Source organism: Taudactylus pleione, unplaced genomic scaffold (genome assembly GCF_031769625.1).
Source record: "Taudactylus pleione unplaced genomic scaffold, aTauple2 ptg000278l, whole genome shotgun sequence".
NCBI classification, from domain to species: Eukaryota; Metazoa; Chordata; class Amphibia; order Anura; family Myobatrachidae; genus Taudactylus; species Taudactylus pleione.
The window spans coordinates 2,106,609-2,132,687 of NW_028284680.1; the positions used below are offsets into that span (position 1 = coordinate 2,106,609).

A 26,079-nucleotide genomic window follows, 5' to 3' on the forward strand; every position below is an offset into this window, starting at 1 on the left:
CTCTGTCATCACTGACACATCGCTCATCTCCTGATATACTCTGTGCTGCTGGGGACCCTGCTCCTCCCACTATATAACTCTCAGTCTGTGGCTTCCTGCTGTTTCCATTCCAACCCCCCCCTCACACATGTCACTGTCCCTGTCACATGCAGCCCTGTCCTCACTAACATATCACTCATCTCCTGATATACTCTGCGCTGCTGGGGACACTGCTCCTCACACCATATAACCCTCAGTCTGTGGCTTCCTGCTGCCTCCATTCCCCTCCTCACATACAGCCCTATCATCACTGACACATCACTCATCTCCTGATACACTCTGTGCTGCTGGGGGACCCTGCTCCTCCCACTATATAACTCTCAATCTGTGGCTTCCTGCTGCCTCCATTCCCCTCCTCACATACAGCCCTATCATCACTGACACATTACTCATCTCCTGATATACTCTGTGCTGCTGGGGACACTGCTCCTCCCACTATATAACTCTCAATCTGTGGCTTCCTGCTGCCTCCATTCCCCTCCTCACATACAGCCCTATCATCACTGACACATCACTCATCTCCTGATATACTCTGTAGTAGTTAAGATAACCAATCAAAATGACTTTAGACTACAATATATATGTGTACCCTGTATACGCTTGTTATGTAAGCGTATCATATAACAACGTACGGCGACCACCAGACTCCAAATCTGGACGTCTTTCTCCTGTAACTCCTCTGCCCTGGACTCAATATACACCACATTCACAATACTCTGGCACCTTAGTAATGCAAAGGATTTGCTACCATAGTGTAGTAAATATCAACTTAGATTTATTCATACAATGCACATTAAAATGAACACAAGGTAAAAAGAAGGTGCCTATCTTATAAAGTTCTCTGTGGCTGGTCTCCCAGGGCAGGTTTCCAGGGGTTCAGGTGTCTATAAAGGTAAGTGGAGGCGAGGCTGGGGACCCCAACGCGTTTCACCTTAATGAAGGCTTCCTCAGGGGTAATATTTATTATTTGCCAGATAGAGCCCTTTTATACCGTTTATAGCTCCTCTAAGCAGTAAAATGGCGCCAAATACACAAACTTCCAGTTCTCCGTCACAAGTGGACTGGAAGTGAGCCTCACTTCCAGTTTCGGGCACCCGAAACCAAAAGTACACGCCACTTCTGGTGGTCAGCCGCTGCCGCCGGAAGTGTAAAGCCATACGGTTTTACCAGTAAAGCTGGTATGGACCCACATGCTATGGGACAGACTGTCTCAATCAAGTACAGAGCGATGTCTACCAATGGCTCGCCTTTCCGGGGGACCTGGAGCAGCACACAATTTTTGGGAGTCTCCCGGCCGTATCGGGAGGGTAGGAAAGTATGATTTGCGAGCTACATGCAAAATCAGCCAGTATTTACCCTACATGCAAAAAAAAAAAAAAAAGTTTGTATTTGCTCCCCTTGCATTGCAACATGGTTTGTCCAGGTCGACAGTTACTTACTATATCTTACTCTATTCCCAAAGCTGAATCGGGCCCTGAGTAAGAAATAGCAAGTAACTCTGTACCATTTTGCAATGCAAGGGGGCAAATACATATATTTTTTTTGCATGCGGGGTAAATACTGGCTGCTTTAGCCCACAAATACCATCAGGGGCAGAGCTGCCCATTACCATCAGGGGCAGAGCCGTCTTTTTACCAGTGGAGAAGCGACACACCACATGGAGTGGCAGTATACAGGTATCTATTTTCTCCACCTATAACCAATCATACTGCTCTCAGCCACTACACATGGTAGACTGGACCTTGCTATATTCACCTTTATTACCTGGCTACGAGTCGCTGGGGCGACGCTAATCCAAGGACACGGCCACATTTAACTTCCCTGGCCTGGTCGGGTGACGCTGGAGCGGTGCCACCATAAGGAGACACCAGAACGTGGATCTATTGTGAGCAACTTAGCACATAAGCTGGAGATCTGTGATCCAGAACGTGGATTCCCTATTTTATTATGATACGGAGGTAACGCATTGTGGTCATACATTATACACATGAGCTTTTGCATTGCACAGGTGGCTCATTCCACAAATAATCTCGTATGGTGACTATACATCAATATATCGTTTCACATCTAAAGCCTCTTGTCATTACGTATATGCGATCTATTCCATATAAGGTATATAGAGGGGATTGAATTTTACACTGGTCTCAAATATTCTATTGAAGCGTCTCATAAGGGGGGCATCCACTGCAAGATTTTAGCACGCGATTGAATGATAACGACGTCGTTATCGTTCAATCGTTTAAAAATCGTTTATAAATCGTGCAGTGTTTGGTCGTTAACGATCAACAATGCGCGCTCCCGCTGGTCGTTAGATCATCTCGTCAGCCGACCGAACATGCACTTTTTCACTTGATCTATTAAAGATCATTTGCAAATCGTTTAGACGGAAAGATAAAATTTCAAGGGAAAAAACTCAAAGGGAAAATCGTTTAGAGATTGGACAGAGAGTAGATCGTATAGTGGATGAGCCCCTATAGACACATTGTGTAGTTCAATAATAGCAACATTGTGTTAGTTATTTTTTGCAGCAGGCCATATTGATTGGAGGCACATTTATATGGTGTATTAATGCTTCATGTATGTATATGTTTTTAGTCTGAACTGCAGTTCTCTTATACGTGTTTAACCAATATGTGTTTCATACATTTTTATAATTATACAGTCTTGGGTTATTTTGTATTGGAACTAGCGCAGACACCTTTTTTACATTGTGCGCTTTTTGTGAGGGCTTGTGCGAGACCCCTCTGGTGTCAGCAGCTGGTTCCCATACTGGACAACATTTGAATGACCGCATCTTTCCTTTTCTATCAGAGAAAAGGGACATCTAACTGCACCCACTGGCACAAGCTGGGAAGATCTGTGCACAGTTGGGCGGTTACCCCTATATACAGTATGTAAGATGATAATTTAGTAATACATTGCAAGCAATGCCCTTACCGTATCCCGAGATGTAAGACAGGACAGTCAGACCAGGCCTGTAGCAGAGAACAAGGTATATAGAGTATAGGGAGACTGTACCAGGCTCATTCTTATCACTCAGAGACAATGTCCAAGGCTACCTGTGTTATGCCATTCCCCGCTCTGTAGCCTCCTGTGGCAGTGACTATGCCCCGGGGTGTGCCTGTGAGGTATTATGTAAACATCGAATGGGTGAGTGTCACACCTGGTGTCATGTAGGAGTGAGGGGTGTGGAAATATTGTATCGACATTCAGTATGATGACATGATAATGTTGACATTGAACCATGTTGACGCTGATGTAATGTCTCTCAGGAGCCCATGAATATGGATGTGAGGTATAATAATACATGCATGCAATTCATAAATTAGAAGTTAGAATTATTGATAAATATGCCCCTAAGAAATTAAAACTAATTTAACTATATTTGCATTCTGTTAGGTTGTAAAAATATGAGATATGGTAACAACTTACCTTTGTTATCTCTATTTCTACGAAGTCCATAGGGTTCCACAGGATACCTTGGGGTATAGGCGATGGCGGCAGACATCCAGGCACCACAGAGATAAATTTCCAGCCTCCCAGGATGCACTGGGGTCCCGGGATCCGGGGATGTTGGTTGGTAGCTGGGGTCACAGCTAGCGGTGACCCCGGCTACCTGGACTGTGGCCGGATGCACGGGGGACAAGGTATGCGGCGGGGTCCCGCGGTGGGCACCCGCCGGTAACACAGTCCTTTTTGGTCCCCAGGTAGGGGGCTCCCTGAAGACCGGCTGCGCGTGGGGCCAGGTACTGATCCTTCCACTAGACCACCAGGGACAGCGGACCGCAGCATGTGCGGTACAGCGCGGCGTCCCAGGGGTTAATAGCAGGCCAGGGAAGAACGCCTTCCCTCTCTCCCCCGCTGCACAGTGCCATTCCACAGCGGTCTGAGCGGGTTGTGTCAGCGCTCCTCCCCCGGGCCCGCCTCCTCTCTGCTCCTCGGTGGCCATTTTCTCACTACATGTGCTGGGAATGACAAACGCTGCTGGAAGCTATTACAGATGCCATTGCGGTCCGGGTCCCCCGCATACCTCTCCAATTAAGGTCAGTGTATGCAGCACTGTTTCCTACCAGGCTCTGGTCTGTGATCGCAGTGCTTGTAATGCAGGATGTTATCTGTGCATTGTATGTGACTTAAATGCTAGCGCTGTTTGCCTGTACTTTCATTTCTGACTGTCAGCCTTTTCCTATCCCTGTTCTTCTGCTACAGCCCTTGCGGTGCGGTGTTGTAGGGTGTTTATTACCTCACAGTAAACGTGGTTTTTCTGTGTGGGAGGTCACATACGCTCCGTTCACACTCATGTCTGAAAGTGAACGAGGATATCCTCTTCCAGCTATAATGTACTGATATCATGTGCAGTTAGCGGAGGGATATGTAGACGCTGAGGACCTGATGGACGTTTTACAGGGGGAGTCACCATTTCGGCCTTCTAAACGGCGTTTCGGGTCTCAGACGGGTAAGGACATGACGTTTGATGACGGTGAGATTATTGACTTTTTCAGACACGAGCCCCTTAGTGTAAAGGAGGCGTAGTCTGGGTCTAAAGTCTATATACCTGGCCTTATACGGGCAGTCCGTTTCGTAACAAGCCATAGGCCGGAGCAGGAGCAAAAAGAGAGAGAACTGGAACACACAAGAATCACATTCTCACCAGAAGGAGACGGAGAAACCGGTGACCAGATCAAAGCCCATCTGCAGTACAGGTGCGACGGTGCGGGAGTCCTGTGGAACCCTATGGACTTCGTAGAAATAGAGATAACAAAGGTAAGTTCTTACCATATCTCATATTTTCTACTGCAGGGTCCATAGGGTATCCACAGGATACCTTGGGGATGTCCCAAAGCAGTATCCTTTAAGGGTGGGGACGCTCCTGTGCTGTAAGGAGAGTCTGATTTCCTAAACGGACTGGTACGGTCAACTTAAATTCTTAGAGCCCGTACCACATCCAAAGAGGCCTCACCAGCAGAAAGGACTGGGGAAGTAAAGGCAGGTACTATAATTTCCTCATTGATGTGGAAACTAGACACCACCATAGGTAAAAAACCAGGGCAAGTGCGAAGAACTGCCCAGTTCCTAGAAAAGATGAGAAAAAGGGAGGTCTACATGACACAGCCCCCCATTCTGAGATTCTACCGGCCAAATCAATGGCCAGAAGGAATGCATTCCTAGCCGTAAGCCATTTGAAATCCACTAAGCCCAGTGGATCAAATGGCGGTCCTCAGAGAGCCCTAAAGACCACAGCCAAATCCCAAGGAGCCACATGTGGAACAAAGGGATGCTGAATATAATGTACACCCTGCACAAAGGTGCGGACATCAGGAAGAGTAGCAATCCTACGATGAAACCTACAGGGCAGAAACCTGCACCTTCAGGTAAGCAAGGCGAAGATCGTTATCTAAGCCCACCTGTAGGAAAGCCAACACTCTGGATATCCGGAATACCCGAGGAGCATAGCCTGTAGGGCGACACAACTGAAAGAAAGTATGCCATACCTGATGGTAAATTCTTGCAGATAAAATCTTCCGAGCTCGTATGGACATAGGCCCTGTTAACTATAGAGCTGGAAAAACTCCTAGACCTTAAGAGGGCAGTCGTCAAGGACAGACAACCCAGGTCTGGGTATCAGCCAGGATCCTGAGACAACAGGTCCGGTCGTAGAGGTAACAGCTTCGGAGTGTTAACTGAAACACTCCAAAGATCTGAGTAATAGTGCCGTCTGGCCCACGCACGAGCTATCAGCAGGAGCCCGCCTCCTTCTTGCTATTATTGGAGGAAGAAGGGATAACGGAGGGACGAGGTACACAACTTGGAAGGTCCACTGGACCAACATACGTCTACCATAAGAGTCTCATCTCTGAAAGGCTCCACTTGTTCACCAGAAGATTGAACACCTCCTGATGAAGAGGACATTTCCCTGAATGCACGTCCTGACGGCTGGGAAAGCCTGCTTTCCATCTGAGGATTCCTGAATGAACACTGCCGATGACGGCAGGGATATAGCCTTCCACCCAAGCCAGAATCCGATGCACCACTGTTAGTGTCGCCCAACTTCGGGAACCTCCTAGGTGGTTTACATAAGCCATCATGATGGCGTTGTCAGACTGTACCTGCACGGTATTTCCGTGGAGGACCTGTCCTGTATGCTGGAGACCCTTAAATACTGCTCTGAGTTCTCAGATGTTTATGTGAAGCGCAAAAACTACTGGTGTCCACCTGCCCTGGAACAAGTGTGGACCCGTCACTGCTTCCCAGCCACAGATACTGGTGTCCGTCGTCAGAGGGACCCTGTCCGCAATCCCAAAGGGGGTGCCCCTTGTTTAGGTGAGCTTTCCGCAGCCACCAGGCCAGAGAGAGACAAACTTCCGGGGAAAGCACTATTGACTTTATCCTATGGGGCAACCCATCCCATCCGGAGAGGATCAAGTTTTCTAGAGGTTCAGAGTGACACTGGGTACTCTCCACCATGTCGAACAGCGACACCCTGGAACCACATTGCCGAGTGAATAGACACTTGGCGACTCTGCAGGCAACTGCGTACCTTTGCCTGTAATGCAGAGATCTTTTCATTAATCACAAAGATCCTCAGATGTTGGGATATGGAGCATCCACTGTGAAGAATCAGAGAGGACCATTTCCAGTTTATCAGTCAGCCCTAACGTAGCAACACAGATATTGTCCGTTGCAGATGGCACTGAAGTATCTCTGGAGACTCTGGTAGCACCAGGAGGTCGCCCGGATTGGGTAACAAGCGGACCCCCTGCATCCGCAGGTGGGCTGCCATAACTGCCATGACCCTGGTAAAACTGGAAATGCTTATCGAACACTGCAAACCTGAGGAAAAACACTGGTGTTCTAAGAAAATAGGGACATTCAGGTAGTCACCCTGAATATATCCAACGACACCACAAAATTCCCAGGCTCCATTGAATGATGGAATGCAGGGTCCCCCTCCTGAACCGAGGAACCCTTAAAAATTTGTTGAAGGATTCGAGGTTGAGGATGTCCAGGTAAGACCCATTGGGTTTCTGTACCAGGAAGAGGATGGAGTAATACCTCGTTCCAATTTGGCGCAACGGAATAGGTACTATAACTCCTGCCTGGAGCATAGAGTGTAACACCCTCAAAAATTACAGGGCCTTGTCTTGAATTGACAGAAGACCTGTAACGAAAACCTGGGAGGCGTTTACCGGGAGGAGAGGACATACCTTCAAGAAAATACTTCTCTTACCCCAGTGGCCGTGGAGGTCAGACACCAGCACTGGGCGAACTGGAGATGCCGGCCTCCAACTCTGGGGTCCCCCGAGAGGAGGCCCGTCCTGTGAGGCTGAAGGCTTATAGTCCAACTTGGGAGTAGGACGTCTTGTACTCCAAGCCTGTTCTTATGGTTGAGCAGATTTGCTGGTTACTGACTGTCTTGGAAAGCTGTATTTTAGACTTACCCTGGCCTCACAGGGCCGAAAAGACGAAGCCCCAGACCCCGATGGGACTGTAGCCGATGGCAGACACGCAGACGTAGCTGCGGCCTGCGGGGCCACAATTGTGTCTAGATGAGGGCCAAACAGGACCTATCCCGTAAAAGACAAAGCATTCCAAATGGAATCTGCGTCCGCTTTCCAAGAGTGCAACCACAGGGAGCGGCAAGCCGCTACTGCCACCGAGGAGATTCTGGAAAGGAGCAGGCTATATGTAAGACTGTCTCATTATGAACGTGGCTAAGTCTCTGAGAATTTGCCACTACCCACCTGCTCTGCTGGAGAGTCAGTGTGCAGAGATCCAGTTACCTACCCAGCGCTCCATGGCTCTTGCCACCCAGCACACGGCCATAGCCGGCCTGGACGCCCCTCCAGCAAGGGAATAATTGGATTTTAAATATATTTGCACCTTGCAATGTGTAACCTCCTTCAAGGAGGACCTGGAGGGCATGGGCAACGTAGCACTCCTCACTAGGAATGTAACATGAGAATCTACCTGTAAAGGTAACTCCCTTTCGGAAAAATAATTATCCGCAAAGGGGTATGCAAAAGGTCAACCGTTTTTGAGGCTGGAACCACTTACCCAGATTTTCCACGCCTCCTCTAAATGATCCACCTGGCCAGATAGAGGAATTACAGTGGCAACACCCTTATCCTTAAAGAAGGCATATTTGGATTTAGCCACGGGGGATATGTAATAACCAAAGCCGCACGGACTGCCTGTATAAGGCCAGATATATAGACTTTAGACCCAGACTACGCCTCCTTTACACTAAGGGGCTCGTGTCTGAAAAAGTCAATAATGTCACCGTCATCAGACGTCATGTCCTTACCCGTCTGAGACCCGAAAGGCCGTTTAGAAGGCCGAAATGGTGACTCCCCCTGTAAAACGTCCATCAGGTCCTCAGCGTCTACATATCCCTCCGCTAACTGCACATGATATCAGTACATTATAGCTGGAATAGGATATCCTCGTTCACTTTCAGACATGAGGAGTGTGAACGGAGCGTATGTGACCTCCCACACAGAAAAACCACGTTTACTGTGAGGTAATAAACACCCTGCAACACCGCACCGCAAGGGCTATAGCAGAAGAACAGGGATAGGAAAAAGGCTGACAGTCAGAAATGAAAGTACAGGCAAACAGTGCTAGCATTTAAGTCACATACAATGCACAGATAACATCCTGCATTACAAGCACTGCGATCACAGACCAGAGCCTGGTAGGAAACAGTGCTGCATACACTGACCTTAATTGAAGGAGAGGTATGCGGGGGACCCGGACCGCAATGGCACCTGTAACAGCTTCCAGCAGCGTTTGTCATTCCCAGCACATGTAGTGAGAAAATGGCCACCGAGGAGCAGAGAGGAGGCGGGCCCGGGGGAGGAGCGCTGACACAACCTGCTCAGACCGCTGTGGAATGGCACTGTGCAGCGGGGGAGAGAGGGAAGGCGTTCTCCCCTGGCCTGCTATTAACCCCTGGGACGCCGCGCTGTACCGCACATGCTGCGGTCCGCTGTCCCTGGTGGTCTAGTGGAAGGATCAGTACCTGGCCCCACGCGCAGCCGGTCTTCAGGGAGCCCCCTGCCTGGGGACCAAAAAGGACTGTGTTACCGGCGGGTGCCCACCGCGGGACCCCGCCGCATACCTTGTCCCCCGTGCATCCGGCCACAGTCCAGGTAGCCGGGGTCACCGCTAGCTGTGACCCCAGCTACCAACCAGCATCCCCGGATCGGTACCGGCGGGGTGTAGGAGTGACAGCATGGACGTCAATACTGACTGTCCTATGCTGGAGCACTCTAGTTGTGCAGCCACAGCTGCGAAGAAATCTTCACGGGCCTTGAAAAGACCCCCCTCTGTACGGTGCGACTGGTCCGGCCAGGCACCGACGAAAACAGAGTGGCCTGGGGGCGGGGTATAGGAGAGGGACCCCAGTGCATCCTGGGAGGCTGGAAATTTAACTCTGTGGTGCCTGGATGTCTGCCGCCATCGCCTATACCCCAAGGTATCCTGTGGATACCCTATGGACCCTGCAGTAGAAATAATGTGTTACTGTATTGTGGCATACAGTATCTAGGACCAGATGTCACTGTATTGTGGCATATCTAGGACCAGGTGTTACTGTATTGTGGCATATCTAGGACCAGGTGTTACTGTATTGTGGCATACAGTATCTAGGACCAGGTGTTACTGTATTGTGGCATATCTAGGACCAGGTGTTACTGTATTGTGGCATACAGTATCTAGGACCAGGTGTTACTGTATTGTGGCATACAGTATCTAGGACCAGGTGTTACTGTATTGTGGCATACAGTATCTAGGACCAGATGTCACTGTATTGTGGCATATCTAGGACCAGGTGTTACTGTATTGTGGCATACAGTATCTAGGACCAGGTGTTACTGTATTGTGGCAAACAGTATCTAGGACCAGATGTCACTGTATTGTGGCATATCTAGGACCAGGTGTTACTGTATTGTGGCATACAGTATCTAGGACCAAGTGTTACTGTATTGCGGCATACAGTATCTAGGACCAGGTGTTACTGTATTGCGACATACAGTATCTAGGACCAGGTGTTACTATATTGCGGCATACAGTATCTAGGACCAGGTGTTACTGTATTGTGGCATATCTAGGACCAGGTGTTACTGTATTGTGGCATATCTAGGACCAGGTGTTACTGTATTGTGGCATATCTAGGACTAGGTGTTACTGTATTGTGGCATACAGTATCTAGGACCAGGTGTTACTGTATTGTGGCATACAGTATCTAGGACCAGGTGTTACTGTATTGTGGCAAACAGTATCTTGGACCAGGTGTTACTGTATTGTGGCATATCTAGGACCAGGTGTTACTGTATTGTGGCATACAGTATCTAGGACCAGGTGTTACTGTATTGTGGCATACAGTATCTAGGATCAGGTGTTACTGTATTGTGGCATACAGTATCTAGGACCAGGTGTTACTATATTGTGGCATACAGTATCTAGGACCAGGTGTTACTGTATTGTGGCAAACAGTATCTAGGACCAGGTGTTACTGTATTGTGGCATATCTAGGACCAGGTGTTACTGTATTGTGGCATACAGTATCTAGGACCAGGTGTTACTGTATTGTGGCATATCTAGGACCAGGTGTTACTGTATTGTGGCATACAGCATCTAGGACCAGGTGTTACTGTATTGTGGCATACAGTATCTAGGACCAGGTGTTACTGTATTGTGGCATACAGTATCTAGGACCAGGTGTTACTGTATTGTGGCATACAGTATCTAGGACCAGGTGTTACTGTATTGTGGCATATCTAGGACCAGGTGTTACTGTATTGTGGCATACAGTATCTAGGACCAGGTGTTACTGTATTGTGGCAAACAGTATCTAGGACCAGGTATTACTGTATTGTGGCATATCTAGGACCAGGTGTTACTGTATTGTGGCATACAGTATCTAGGACAAGGTGTTACTGTATTGTGGCATATCTAGGACCAGGTGTTACTGTATTGTGGCATACAGTATCTAGGACCAGGTGTTACTGTATTGTGGCATATCTAGGACCAGGTGTTACTGTATTGTGGCATATCTAGGACCAGGTGTTACTGTATTGTGGCATATCTAGGACCAGGTGTTACTGTATTGTGGCATATCTAGGACCAGGTGTTACTGTATTGTGGCATATCTAGGACCAGGTGTTACTGTATTGTGGCATATCTAGGACCAGGTGTTACTGTATTGTGGCATACAGTATCTAGGACCAGGTGTTACTGTATTGTGGCATACAGTATCTAGGATCAGGTGTTACTGTATTGTGGCATACAGTATCTAGAACCAGGTGTTACTGTATTGTGGCATAAAGTATCTAGGACCAGGTGTTACTATATTGTGGCATACAGTATCTAGGACCAGGTGTTACTGTATTGTGGCAAACAGTATCTAGGACCAGGTGTTACTGTATTGTGGCATATCTAGGACCAGGTGTTACTGTATTGTGGCATACAGTATCTAGGACCAGGTGTTACTGTATTGTGGCATATCTAGGACCAGGTGTTACTGTATTGTGGCATACAGCATCTAGGACTAGGTGTTACTGTATTGTGGCATACAGTATCTAGGACCAGGTGTTACTGTATTGTGGCATACAGTATCTAGGACCAGGTGTTACTGTATTGTGGCATATCTAGGACCAGGTGTTACTGTATTGTGGCATACAGTATCTAGGACCAGGTATTACTGTATTGTGACAAACAGTATCTAGGACCAGGTATTACTGTATTGTGGCATATCTAGGACCAGGTGTTACTGTATTGTGGCATACAGTATCTAGGACCAGGTGTTACTGTATTGTGGCATATCTAGGACCAGGTGTTACTGTATTGTGGCATACAGTATCTAGGACCAGGTGTTACTGTATTGTGGCATACAGTATCTAGGACCAGGTGTTACTGTATTGTGGCATATCTAGGACCAGGTGTTACTGTATTGTGGCATACAGTATCTAGGACCAGGTGTTACTGTATTGTGGCATACAGTATCTAGGACAAGGTGTTACTGTATTGTGGCATGCAGTATCTTGGACCAGGTGTTACTGTATTGTGGCATATCTAGGACCAGGTGTTACTGTATTGTGGCATATCTAGGACCAGGTGTTACTGTATTGTGGCATATCTAGGACCAGGTGTTACTGTATTGTGGCATAAAGTATCTAGGACCAGGTGTTACTATATTGTGGCATACAGTATCTAGGACCAGGTGTTACTGTATTGCGGCATACAGTATCTAGGACCAGGTGTTACTGTATTGTGGCATATCTAGGACCAGGTATTACTGTATTGTGGCAAACAGTATCTTGGACCAGGTGTTACTGTATTGTGGCATATCTAGGACCAGGTGTTACTGTATTGTGGCATACAGTATCTAGGACCAGGTGTTACTGTATTGTGGCATACAGTATCTAGGACCAGGTGTTACTGTATTGTGGCATACAGTATCTAGGACCAGGTGTTACTGTATTGTGGCATACAGTATCTAGGACCAGGTGTTACTGTATTGTGGCATTTCTAGGACCAGAACATGGGGTTGGGGTGCACTAACCTAAGTAGACACACACACACAGTATAATATATAGCGTACCCCATATTCTGAATGGTAACTCTATGGCAGCGCCATACGGGCCCGTCCGCACAAAACGCGTGTGCCCTGTGGGCAGAGTTGGCTGCCCGCCACAATCATTAATTGCCAGGCGCCCACTGCAAGGTATATATTAGTAGCAGTGTGCCCGGCTCCTTCCCTGCCAGGTGCACGGGCAGCGCTAATATACATTGCAGTGGGCAGTGACTGTTCTGACACTGAGCTCTGCCTCCCCCAGGTTCCCGCACAGTCTGCAGGGAGAGAAGTCATGACTTCACTCCAGACTCCCACTGAGGGCTGAGAGGAGTATTTTATTTTATTTTTATTTGCTTATTATCATAATACGATTGTATTATGTACAGCCAATTGTTTCTTAAATAAGGACCTGTAATATATGCCTTTTACTGCCGTAAGGGGCTTCTCCAAGGCACTGTAATCCAAATTGTGATACCAAACTGTTGTCTACATGTATTCATTATGTGTGTGCTACTCTCTGATACAAAGATTGTAATATCTGCTTGTTTTGTATTCTTTGTTGCATCAATGCCTTAGTTTAGGTGTTGAACAAGTCTGTGTCCGGTTAGGGCAGTAGGAAAAATACACAACAACACATACAGGAATAACAGGAAGAAACAACAAATACATAAATACAAAAAGAGAGGTTTGAAAATGCCCAAAATAAATAAATAAATAAAATAAAAATGCAGGTGGACTTCAGCAACAAACCACCTGCAGCCTCTCCAGACGGGTCCAGGGCTACCTGTTATCCCCATCAGGCGACCACACGCTTCCTCGCTGGTGGCCGCTATGTAAACCCTGGGGCAGAAGGTGGCACCCTGCCGCTGCGCCATTTGTTCAAGCCCAGTCCCTGTGAGTGCGCCCGACTATCCCCCGGCAGCATCACATTTGGACTCACTCTGGATGCCCACTTAGCCTTCCCGAGTTCTGGACACTGAGTCCAGCATTATCACCTGCCAGGAAAGCTGGAACTGCAGAGACATGGGTGAAACCATCTCCCAACCACCATCTAAGGCAGTGATTTTCAACCTTTTTTAACTCGCGGCACACTACACAAAATTTCAAAATTGCCAAGGCACACTATCCGGCGATGCGGTGTGCGCAGACTATGAAAAAACACACTACATTAGTTCCCACAGGAACAAAACACACTACATTGGCCCCCACAAGAATAAAAAACACACTACATTGGCCCCCACAAGAATAAAACAATCCCATTGGCTGGCCTAACAGAAAAAAAAACCCACATTGCTCCCCACAAAAAAAAACCATACCACATTGCGCCCCACAGAATTGCTCCCCACAGAAAAAGAAACCTATGGCTGGCCCCACAGAAACAAAAAACAAAACAAAAAACAAAACAAAACACATTGTTCCCCACTAAATAGGCAAATATATGGCTGGATAACATATGGCTGGTTCTCACTAAAAAAAATGACATGACTGGTTCCCACGAAAAAATAAACTATGGCTGGTACCCACGAAGAAGAAAAAAATGTCTGGTCCCCACAAAACCAACATTTCTTCCCCCCTTGTCACTCACACTGCAGCAGGATCGCGTGCGGGCGGGCTTCCAGGCAGGCTGCAGAGCCTGCCTGGACAGAGCGCGGGCTGGCTGATTGGCGCAGGGCGTTGGCTGGCAGAGCGGGCTGGAGGGCAGTGGACAACGCGGCGTGCGTGACCTGTGATGTCACGCCGCCGCATCTTTGCAGGTCACTACCCGGTCGCGCCTGAGTCTCCCAGAGGAGCTCAGCGGCCCGGGATGCTGAAGTACACTAAAATGTGCCTGGTGGCTATGACAGCCCCGCGGCACACTTCACAACCGGCCACGGCACACTAGTGTGCCGCGGCACACCGGTTGAAAACCGCTGATCTAAGGGGTAATCCAGACCTGCAATTGGAATCTTGATTTTAAACAGCATATGGTACAAGACCCATCGAATTAGGAAAGACTGCAATGATTAACAGGACTATTTATAGATGTATTTTTTAAATTTTCAAACCCCCCCCATTATTTTTCTTGTTCATGTATGTATTGTCGTCTATTTACAATACATACATGACCCTAGAGCACTCAACTACACAGCCTGAGAGTCCGTTTACATGACTAGAGCTGGTGATGATAGACATATTAACACTCAGATTCTGTGTTGGTCTTTCCAAGCGGAGAGGACGATACACAGCGCTGATGTGGTTCCTGCATTTATTACACCCAATAAAGAAGTAAAACAAGGTTTTCGGCTATTTTCCATGACAGTGGCAGCAGATACATTTCCTGTTTGCTAGTAGGACTTTTTCATTCTACCTATATGTAAGACCAAACTCACCATGCTCTTAACACTTACTAAAAGGGAGATCTCAGGTTAGGTAGGGAGCAAAAGTAGAACACATTTCTTTGCCCCCTCCCATGACACTAGAGCACATTCTATCTCCCAATGACCCTAGATTACATTACACTACCTCCATGACCTTCAAGCACATTCCACTCCCCCCATGACCATAGATCACATTCCACTCCCGCCATGACCCTAGAGCACAGCCCACTCCCATCATGATCCACAGTCCACTCCCGCCATGACCCTAGAGCACATTACACTCCCATCATGATCCACAGTCCACTCCCATCATGATCCACAGTCCACTCCCACCATGACCCTAGAGCACATTCCACTCCCATCATGATCCACAGTCCACTCCCACCATGACCCTAGAGCACATTCCATTACCCTCCATGACCCTAGAACACATTACACTAATCTCCATGAACAGAAAGCACAGTCCACTCCCCAAAAGACCTTAGAGCACATTCCAGTACCCCCATGACCCTATAGCTCCTACCACACCCCCAAGAGCACATTCCACTACCCTCCATAACATTAAAGCACAATCCTCTCCCCTCCATGACCCTAGAGAGCATTCCGCTCCTGGCTCATTCCATGCCAAATCAGCACAAAAAAACATAACTTTTCAACCCGACCATCTCAGATTTTTGTGAATTTTGGTAGGATGGTAGATGGCATAAAATAACTTTCATATATAAAATTTTAGCCCTCAGTGATACACTGTGTTCATGCTACAGGGATGCAAAATGACAAAAAAATTAAAATTTATGCTTGCAGGGTCAACTAAAACGAATCATAACTTTGCTTCTAATTGTGGTAGAACTTTCATGTCGGTCTTGTTTTGAAGCTAAGGGACCATAGTTTTTATATTTAAATATTGACTTTTACATTTCAAGATCACATGATGGGGCCTCTGACCTTGAATATCTAAAAAAGCGTATGTTTAATTTTTTTGTACAGAAACTATGTTATACACTTAAATACAATCTCTCTTTTGTATCATTTTCATTTTCCCTTTCCTCTGTCCCGAGGATATATTCCACGTTCCCCAGGTCCCTAGTGTACATTTCCCTTTCCGGGAGGCAATCGGGAAGCCGACTGCCTAAATACCGGCAGCCGGCTTCCAGACTGTCTTATCACGGCAAGGGTGAAATGCCGGGCGTCTAGATGTAGACGCCCGCAATTCCCCGACGCCGGGACACCGGCGCCCGGCATCACGATCTTAGTGATGCCGGGCGCCGCGAGCGGACAGCCGCTGGGGGGGGGGGGGGAGGGTTAGGTTTAGGGCTCCCGGGGGGGACTTAGGGTTAGGCACCCCCCGGGGGGGACTTAGGGTTAGGCACCCCCCGGGGGGGACTTAGGGTTAGGCACCCCCCGGGGGGGACTTAGGGTTAGGCACCCCCCGGGGGGGACTTAGGGTTAGGCACCCCCCGGGGGGGACTTAGGGTTAGGCAGCGGGGAAGGGGGTGGTTAGGGTTAGGCACTTGGGGGGGAAGTTAGGGTTAGGGGGGTTAGGTTAGATTAGTGGATACTTACCTATCCACGATCAGGATTTCCAGCGCTGTCGGGCTTCCGCTGCGTCGCACTCTGCTCCTGCCGGGCTGCCGGCGGTATTTCATACCAATTCCCCCTTTCCCCTGTACCAAGGATATATTCCACGTTCCCCAGGTCCCTAGCATAATTTCCCTTTCCCTAGGATATGTTCCACGTTTTCCAGGTCCCTAGCGTACATTTCCCTTTCCCCTGTCCCTAGGATATGTTCCACGTTCCCCAGCGTACATTTCCCTTTCCCCTGTCCCTAGGATATGTTCCACGTTCCCCAGGTCCCTAGCGTACATTTCCCTTTCCCCTGTCCCTAGGATATGTTCCACGTTCCCCAGGTCCCTAGCGTACATTTCCCTTTCCCCTGTCACAAGGATATATTCCACGTTCCCTAGCGTACATTTCCCTTTCCCCTGTCCCTAGGATATGTTCCACGTTCCCCAGCGTACATTTCCCTTTCCCCTGTCCCTAGGATATGTTCCACATTCCCCAGGTCCCTAGCATACATTTCCCTTTCCCCTGTCCCTAGGATATGTTCCACGTTCCCTAGCGTACATTTCCCTTTCCCTAGGATATATTCCACGTTCCCTAGCGTACATTTCCCTTTCCCCTGTTCCTAGGATATATTCCACGTTCCCCAGCGTACATTTCCCTTTCCCCTGTTCCTAGGATATATTCCACGTTCCCTAGCGTACATTTCCCTTTCCCCTGTTCCTAGGATATATTCCACGTTCCCTAGCGTACATTTCCCTTTCCCCTGTTCCTAGGATATATTCCACGTTCCCTAGCGTACATTTCCCTTTCCCCTGTCCCTAGGATATATTCCACGTTCCCTAGCGTACATTTCCCTTTCCCCTGTCCCTAGGATATGTTCCACGTTCCCCACGTCCCTAGCGTACATTTCCCTTTCCCCTGTCCCTAGGATATGTTCCACGTTCCCTAGCGTACATTTCCCTTTCCCTAGGATATTTTCCACGTTCCCTAGCGTACATTTCCCTTTCCCCTGTCCCTAGGATATGTTCCACATTCCCCAGGTCCCTAGCGTACATTTCCCTTTCCCCTGTCCCTAGGATATGTTCCACGTTCCCTAGCGTACATTTCCCTTTCCCTAGGATATATATTCCACGTTCCCTAGCGTACATTTCCCTTTCCCCTGTTCCTAGGATATTTTCCACGTTCCCTAGCGTACATTTCCCTTTCCCCTGTTCCTAGGATATATTCCACGTTCCCCAGCGTACATTTCCCTTTCCCCTGTCCCAAGATACTACACAAACGTGTATATGGGACTGATGGATCATTGTTAGCAAAGTGGGTGTAAATGACATAAAAAAGTGCATGGAGCAAAATAATCTTCACATGATTATTTACCATGCACTTGTCTACAGCAGAGCTATAGACATGTGGAGATACGTATTCCTCCGCCTCAGCAACATGGGAATCCGCCTTACTACAAATCATCAGGGTGTACTCTCACCCGCTCTGTACCAGGGGAATCGGTATGATATCCCGGCTGCCGCATGGCAGGGAGTTCGAATCCCGGCAGCGGCAGCCCGACAAAACAGCAGAGCCCGGCAGCGGAAGCCCGACAGCGCTGGAAATCCCGATCGTGGGGAGGTAAGTATGAACTAATCTAACCTAAACCCCCTTAGGAGTGCCTAACCCTAACCTCCCCCCCCTGTGCCTAACCCTAACCCCCCACTTACCCGCTGCCTAAACCTAAGTCCCCCCCGGGGGTGCCTAACCCTAACCCTCCCTCCACCTAGCCTAACCCTAACCCTCCCGAGGAGTTGCCTAACCCCAAGTCCCCCCGGGTGCCCTAAACCTAACCCCCCCCCCCCGCCCCCGCCGCGACTGTCCGCTCACAGCGCCCGGCATCCGCTCGATCGGTATGCTGGGCGCCTGTCATTTATCCCACGGCGGGATAAAGCAGTCGGGAAGCCGACTGCCGGGATTCCAGCAGCCAGCTTTCCGATTGTATACCGTACCGGGTACAGAAGACGCGTCGCATAGCCACTTTAGTGTAGGCACACCCATAATGAGCTGTGATTGCCCCTTTCAACCTCCCTTTGACCCCTTCGCATGCAAGGCTTGATACATGCAACGCAACGTGGACGCTGATCTGTACACATGCGATAATGTGTGTGCTGCTTTCTGAGCATTGTACAGTGCAAAAATCACACCCGGGGTGGAGGGGGCGATTCTGATTCGAACACACAATTACAGGAACGGTACAAATGGACTATTGATGGACCATCAGCCTGGCCATCCACCATTGCAGCGCAGAATATCCGACTCACCATTGCCGCTGTTGTCTACATATCACAGTTGGTTTTGGTGCCAGAACTGTGGTTATAACGATGAATTCTCGCAGGACTGTTTCCTTGGAGATGATAATAATCAGACAGCGAAGGGACAGAGCGCTGTTCTCTCATGTGTTGCTCTCATTACCGGAGGATCAGGTGAATGTTACAGTGTTAATACATATTTCTGCAGAAAACTAAATGTAGTTATGATGGATTCATGCTTCATATAGATGGATGTGGACCATAAAAGCCTAATATGTTGTATTGAGCCAACCTAACACATGAAGGTTTTTTAATATGTTTTAAGACTGAAATTATTTTTTCCACAATCCTCCCCAACTGGGAGTACACACGCAATCGGCTGTTTGTTGCGTTTTGCGCATGCATCGGAGTGTGCGAAATAGCTACTGCGATCGCAGTCACTACGCAGACCCATCGCAGAGTGATTGACAGGAAGTGCCATTTGTAGGTGGTGACGGGAGTAGTGGTTGGGCGAACGCAGTCGTGCCAGTGCGTTTGAACGCCATTGCAGGGGCATGCAGTACTTATCCACTGCGGTGCCATAAGCAGCCTGCGGCCTGACAGCGTGCGTGGAGGTTAGTAATTCCAGAGTAAGGTCAGAGCCTGTGTAAGTGTGTGTGAGGCGGTGATGGTACTCCATGTTACTGATGGTTTCTCAGTGTTGTGTAGTCACTGTGTGTGATGAGGTTAGTAATTCCTGAGTAAGATCAGAGCCTGTGTAAGTGTGTGTGAGGATGTGATGGTACTCCATGTTACTGATGGTGTCTCAGTCTTATGTACTCACTGTGTGTGATGAGGTTAGTAATTCCTGAGTAATCTCAGAGCCTGTGTAAGTGTGTGTGAGACTGTGATGGTACTCCATGTTACTGATGGTATCTCAGTCTTGTGTAATCACTGCGTGTGATGAGGATAGTAATTCCTGAGTAAGGTCAGAGCCTGTGTAAGTGTGTGTGAGGCTGTGATGGTACTCCATGTTACTGATGGGGCTGTGATGGTACTCCATGTTACTGATGGTATCTCAGTCTTGTGTAATCACTGCGTGTGATGAGGTTAGTAATTCCTGAGTAAGGTCAGAGCCTGTGTAAGTGTGTGTGAGGCTGTGATGGTACTCCATGTTACTGATGGTCTCTCAGTCTTGTGTAATCACTGCGTGTGATGAGGTTAGTAATTCCTGAGTAAGGTCAGAGCCTGTGTAAGTGTGTGTGGGGATGTGATAGTACTCCATGTTACTGATGGTCTCTCAGTCTTGTGTAATCACTGTGTGTGATGAGGTTAGTAATTCCTGAGTAAGGTCAGAGCCTGTGTAAGTGTGTGTGAGGATGTGATGGTACTCCATGTTACTGATGGTCTCTCAGTCTTGTGTAATCACTGTATGTGATGAGGTTAGTAATTCCTGAGTAAGGTCAGAGCCTGTGTAAGTGTGTGTGAGGCGGTGATGGTACTCCATGTTACTGATGGTCTCTCAGTCTTGTGTAATCACTGTGTGTGATGAGGTTAGTAATTCCTGAGTAAGATCAGAGCCTGTGTAAGTGTGTGTGAGGATATGATGGTACTCCATGTTACTGATGGTATCTCAGTCTTGTGTAATCACTGTGTGTGATGAGGTTAGTAATTCCTGAGTAAGATCAGAGCCTGTGTAAGTGTGTGTGAGGCTGTGATGGTACTCCATGTTACTGATGGTATCTCAGTCTTGTGTAATCAGTGTGTGTGATGAGGTTAGTAATTCCAGAGTAAGGTCAGAGCCTGTGTAAGTGTGTGTGAGGCTGTGATGGTACTCCATGTTACTGATGGTATCTCAGTCTTGTGTAATCAGTGTGTGTGCTGAGGTTAGTAATTCCTGAGTAAGGTCAGAGCCTGTGTAAGTGTGTGTGAGGATGTGATGGTACTCCATGTTACTGATGGTCTCTCAGTCTTGTGTAATCACTGTGTGTGATGAGGTTAGTAATTCCTGAGCAAGGTCAGAGCCTGTGTAAGTGTGTGTGAGGATGTGATGGTACTCCATGTTACTGATGGTCTCTCAGTCTTGTGTAATCACTGTGTGTGATGAGGTTAGTAATTCCTGAGTAAGGTCAGAGCCTGTGTAAGTGTGTGTGAGGATATGATGGTACTCCATGTTACTGATGGTCTCTCAGTCTTGTGTAATCACTGTGTGTGATGAGGTTAGTAATTCCTGAGTAAGATCAGAGCCTGTGTAAGTGTGTGTGAGGATGTGATGGTACTCCATGTTACTGATGGTTTCTCAGTCTTGTGTAATCACTGTGTGTGATGAGATTAGTAATTCCTCAGAAAGGTCAGAGCCTGTGTGTGAGGATGTGATGGTACTCCATGTTACTGATGGTATCTCAGTCTTGTGTAATCACTGCGTGTGATGAGGATAGTAATTCCTGAGTAAGGTCAGAGCCTGTGTAAGTGTGTGTGAGGCTGTGATGGTACTCCATGTTACTGATGGGGCTGTGATGGTACTCCATGTTACTGATGGTATCTCAGTCTTGTGTAATCACTGCGTGTGATGAGGTTAGTAATTCCTGAGTAAGGTCAGAGCCTGTGTAAGTGTGTGTGAGGCTGTGATGGTACTCCATGTTACTGATGGTATCTCAGTCTTGTGTAATCACTGCGTGTGATGAGGTTAGTAATTCCTCAGAAAGGTCAGAGCCTGTGTGTGAGGATGTGATGGTACTCCATGTTACTGATGGTATCTCAGTCTTGTGTAATCACTGTGTGTGATGAGGTTAGTAATTCCTGAGTAAGATCAGAGCCTGTGTAAGTGTGTGTGAGGCTGTGATGGTACTCCATGTTACTGATGGTATCTCAGTCTTGTGTAATCAGTGTGTGTGATGAGGTTAGTAATTCCAGAGTAAGGTCAGAGCCTGTGTAAGTGTGTGTGAGGCTGTGATGGTACTCCATGTTACTGATGGTCTCTCAGTCTTGTGTAATCACTGTGTGTGATGAGGTTAGTAATTCCTGAGTAAGGTCAGAGCCTGTGTAAGTGTGTGTGAGGCTGTGATGGTACTCCATGTTACTGATGGTATCTCAGTCTTGTGTAATCAGTGTGTGTGATGAGGTTAGTAATTCCTGAGTAAGGTGAGAGCCTGTGTAAGTGTGTGTGAGGCTGCGATGGTACTCCATGTTACTGATGGTCTCTCAGTCTTGTGTAATCACTGTGTGTGATGAGGTTAGTAATTCCTGAGTAAGGTCAGAGCCTGTGTAAGTGTGTGTGAGGCTGTGATGGTACTCCATGTTACTGATGGTCTCTCAGTCTTGTGTAATCACTGTGTGTGCTGAGGTTAGTAATTCCTGAGTAAGGTCAGAGCCTGTGTAAGTGTGTGTGAGGCTGTGATGGTACTCCATGTTACTGATGGTTTCTCAGTCTTGTGTAATCACTGTGTGTGATGAGATTAGTAATTCCTCAGAAAGGTCAGAGCCTGTGTGTGAGGATGTGATGGTACTCCATGTTACTGATGGTATCTCAGTCTTGTGTAATCACTGCGTGTGATGAGGATAGTAATTCCTGAGTAAGGTCAGAGCCTGTGTAAGTGTGTGTGAGGCTGTGATGGTACTCCATGTTACTGATGGGGCTGTGATGGTACTCCATGTTACTGATGGTATCTCAGTCTTGTGTAATCACTGTGTGTGATGAGGTTAGTAATTCCTGAGTAAGGTCAGAGCCTGTGTAAGTGTGTGTGAGGCTGCGATGGTACTCCATGTTACTGATGGTCTCTCAGTCTTGTGTAATCACTGTGTGTGATGAGGTTAGTAATTCCTGAGTAAGGTCAGAGCCTGTGTAAGTGTGTGTGAGGCTGCGATGGTACTAGATTGTACCGATGGTTTTGCAGCCATGCTAAAGATTACGGACGTGTGTAAAGTAAAGTGGGCGTCCCTATGTAGTGCTGCGATGGGATAGCGATTGCAATGGATTAGCATACTATCGCAGTTGAACTGCGTGCATAATCGCTATTGCATGCGCAGTTGCGTTCCGTAGTGAATCAAGCCCTGAGACAAGATGGGCAGATCTAGTCACTGGTCGGGAACGCCATCTAGTATGATCTGTATCCAGTATAGCCATAACCGGATGTCGTTATGATGGGAAAATTTGAATGCTGACATGGATGTTATGTGGAATGTTAACATGTCGACAGTCACAATGTCTGCATTAAAGGTTTAGGGCTCTCACTGTAGAAACAAAGTCGACAATATTGCCATGTTGACATTCTGTTGTCAATATTCCGAATGTGAACATTGTGTACCACACCCGTCATAACAGCACGATGAGCGGCGATTGCCGGTTACACAAAAAGGTTACCACACAACTGCACTTTCAGCCAATTTTACACCCCTAGTGCACCGACGCGGTTGTTCTTTTTGGGCTGGAACATGTAGATTTCCGGCTATTTTGGTCTAATACAGTCAAACTATTCAGCCAAACCAAGAGGTGACCAGGCGCAGTAACAGAAATAACAGACCCCGTGTATGGGCACCATAAAAAGATCATCAAGTCAATCCTTGGAAATGTTGGATGTACACTAAAGTCTTCATTCTAGCACCCTGCACCTGTGACAACCTGTGCTGCTCCTCTTTCCTGCCTGGGGTGTCTGGTGCTTCTAGCACACACTGTTCTGTATATCAGCAGCAAGACTGGCTCCAAGGGTTGCGGCGCCCTGTGCCGGTCTGGTCCACATCGCCCCTCAACTCGCACGCGGCGCAGACGAAATTGGGGGTGGCCCGCATGGCACTCCTCCCGTGTAACGTCAGGCTGGGGGCGAGCCCAGCACTTAGTCACTAGCTGGGCTTCCCCTACAGCCCTCTCCCGGCACTGAATGGATGGCGCGCGCAGCATCCATTTAGCTATTCCGGGGTCTGGCACTGCCGCTCCGGTGGGGTGCCCAACCTTCTGACCAGTCTACCCGCGGGACAATTCGGCCCACGGGTGGAACAGCGGGACAGTGCTGTCCCGCTAAAATCGGGATGTCGGGATGCACTGGTCGAACACCCCAAGAGCCGGCCCTGATCAGCAGTGTGTTGCATCGGCTGAGTGTGCTAGAAGCACCAGAGCAGAGAGAGACACCCCAGGCAGGATAGAGGAACTGCACGGGCTGTGACAGGTGCAGGGTGCTAGAATGAAGACTACGTAGAGGAGCGATTTTTTTTTTTGCCACTGCGTATGTGCAGCGATGAATTAGCGACGGTGGACACAGCGGGGATTATTTGCAGAGTGAGTGACAGGTAGTCAGTGTTTGGGGTAGGTAACTGTGGTGGTTAGAAAAACGGAGGGGTGTCGGGATCATATTCAGGGCGTGCTCTAGCGAGATTCTGCGGATTCGTACGCAGCTGCATAGGCCCCGGCGTTTTAGGAGAGAAGCCCATTCAGACACAGCATAGGCTTCCTCAGAGGTTTGATGTGCGACCGATTGTTTCCGCTTTTGTACGTAAGTGGATGTGAGACGCCGGAGGTTGGCGCCTCAGTGCACAAAACATCAGCTAAGTCATTAGCATATTACTGCAACTGTGTCCGGAATCGCAGTCGCAACGTAAATCAGGTCCATAGGCACTGACACGAAGCAATAAAATAATCTGCCCTGCTGGCAGCCAGCAATGCCCCCGCACCTTTATTACTTACAGTACGGGCATGATGGAATAACAAGGGGAAATGTGCTTCACTGGCTGCGTATCATACTATTTATCTACAAAACTTTAACACAATGGTTATTACGGGGGGGGGGGGGGTTACCATGTACCTTTAAAGCAAGTCAAGCAAATCATGAAACCTACTACCATTCCCCAGGGTATAATGGTAAAGTATGGAGAAATCTCTAGTGGGAAGATCTGGCTGCTGGGCGCAGGGAGCGGCGTGCACGGCAGGATGTGAGGACAGATTATGCAGTAAACAGACTTCACATGTTGGGGCCCTTTTACCACGTAATTCTGTCTTTACAATATATGGACACTGCTGTTTCTGCATGTTTAAGGGCACAATTAAATATCCCTTAACCAGGGTTGGGGAACCTCAGGCCCGGGGGCTGTATAAGACCCGCGGAATCATTTGGTCTGGCTCTCAGAGCTTTTTTCTGCTAACCTCATCTGGCTAGTAAGGTTCCTAGAATGGCAGCCAGAATCTATGCAGCAGTGCCGCCTGGGGCATCCTTAGGACGCTTCAGACGGTCACACCGCTGCCCTTACAGCTCCTGGAGCATCCTCAGGATGCTCCGGCATTGCTGTAATCACCGGCAATTGTGACCCCCAACCCTGTGTGACGTCACGCGTTGGGGGTATGGCCTGCACCCGGCCTGCGAATAATGTTATATATACCAAAATGGCCCTCAGCAGATAAAAGGTTCCCCAGCCCTGCCTTAAACGTAGCATGATAGAAATCAGGAGATTTCGGAGAGATCTCCTGCTTAACAGCCCCTAGCTCCACAGCAGCTGCCCCCATAATGGTCTATGGGGAAGCGTAGCTTTTTGGATCTTGTCTGCGTGGGATAACGCCTGCTTCAAGTGACAATAGCAATTTTTCATTATCAGGGGGTGACGCTTTATTTTTTTTTATGTTTTTTTAACAGTTTGTGATTTTAAATGCAATAAAAGTTACATCGAAACAAACGGGCAAATATAAAAGAAAAAAAAACACAACAATAAAAAAAGGCAGATTATTAAAAGACGGCAAGTAAAGAACTACAAAAAGAAACACATCAAAATACTGTGGGAGGGGGCGGATTTTTATAGTGGTACCACAGACCCCAAACCTTCAAAAACTTGTAAGATCCAATATTTAGATAGGCAATTATTTTCCATACCTTCCAAGTTCCAAATTTTATCAATCACTAGGAGAAGGGAAGGAGCTTCGGGGCGTTTCCTGTGAGAAGCGATTAGACATCTGGCAGCATTAAGAATGTGTATCACAGATTTATCGGCACTACCGTCCAAAGCAGTGAGTGGTAGTCCCAAAATAAAAGGTAAGGGATCTTTAACAATAAGGACATTTACCACCTTGCTAATCAAAGTTGCAATTTTGTCCTAAAGTATTGATATCTAGGGGCAGATCCCCCAAATGAAGGAGCCCAGTTCACCCACATCCCCTCCAACACCGAGGAGAGACAGATTCCCCCCATCCCCTCCAACACCGAGGAGAGACGGTTTCCCCACATCCCCTCCAACACCGAGGAGAGACGGATTCCCCACATCCTCTCCAACACAGAGGGGAGACGGATTCCCCACATCC

At 48.0% G+C, this 26,079-nt stretch overlaps 1 protein-coding gene across 2 annotated transcripts in view; it reads right to left on the reverse strand.

The window, feature by feature from the left end:
• The window catches only part of GLB1L2 (galactosidase beta 1 like 2), a 155,731-nt gene that overhangs the window by 123,529 nt on the left and 6,123 nt on the right, over positions 1–26,079 (reverse strand). The window lies entirely within an intron of this gene.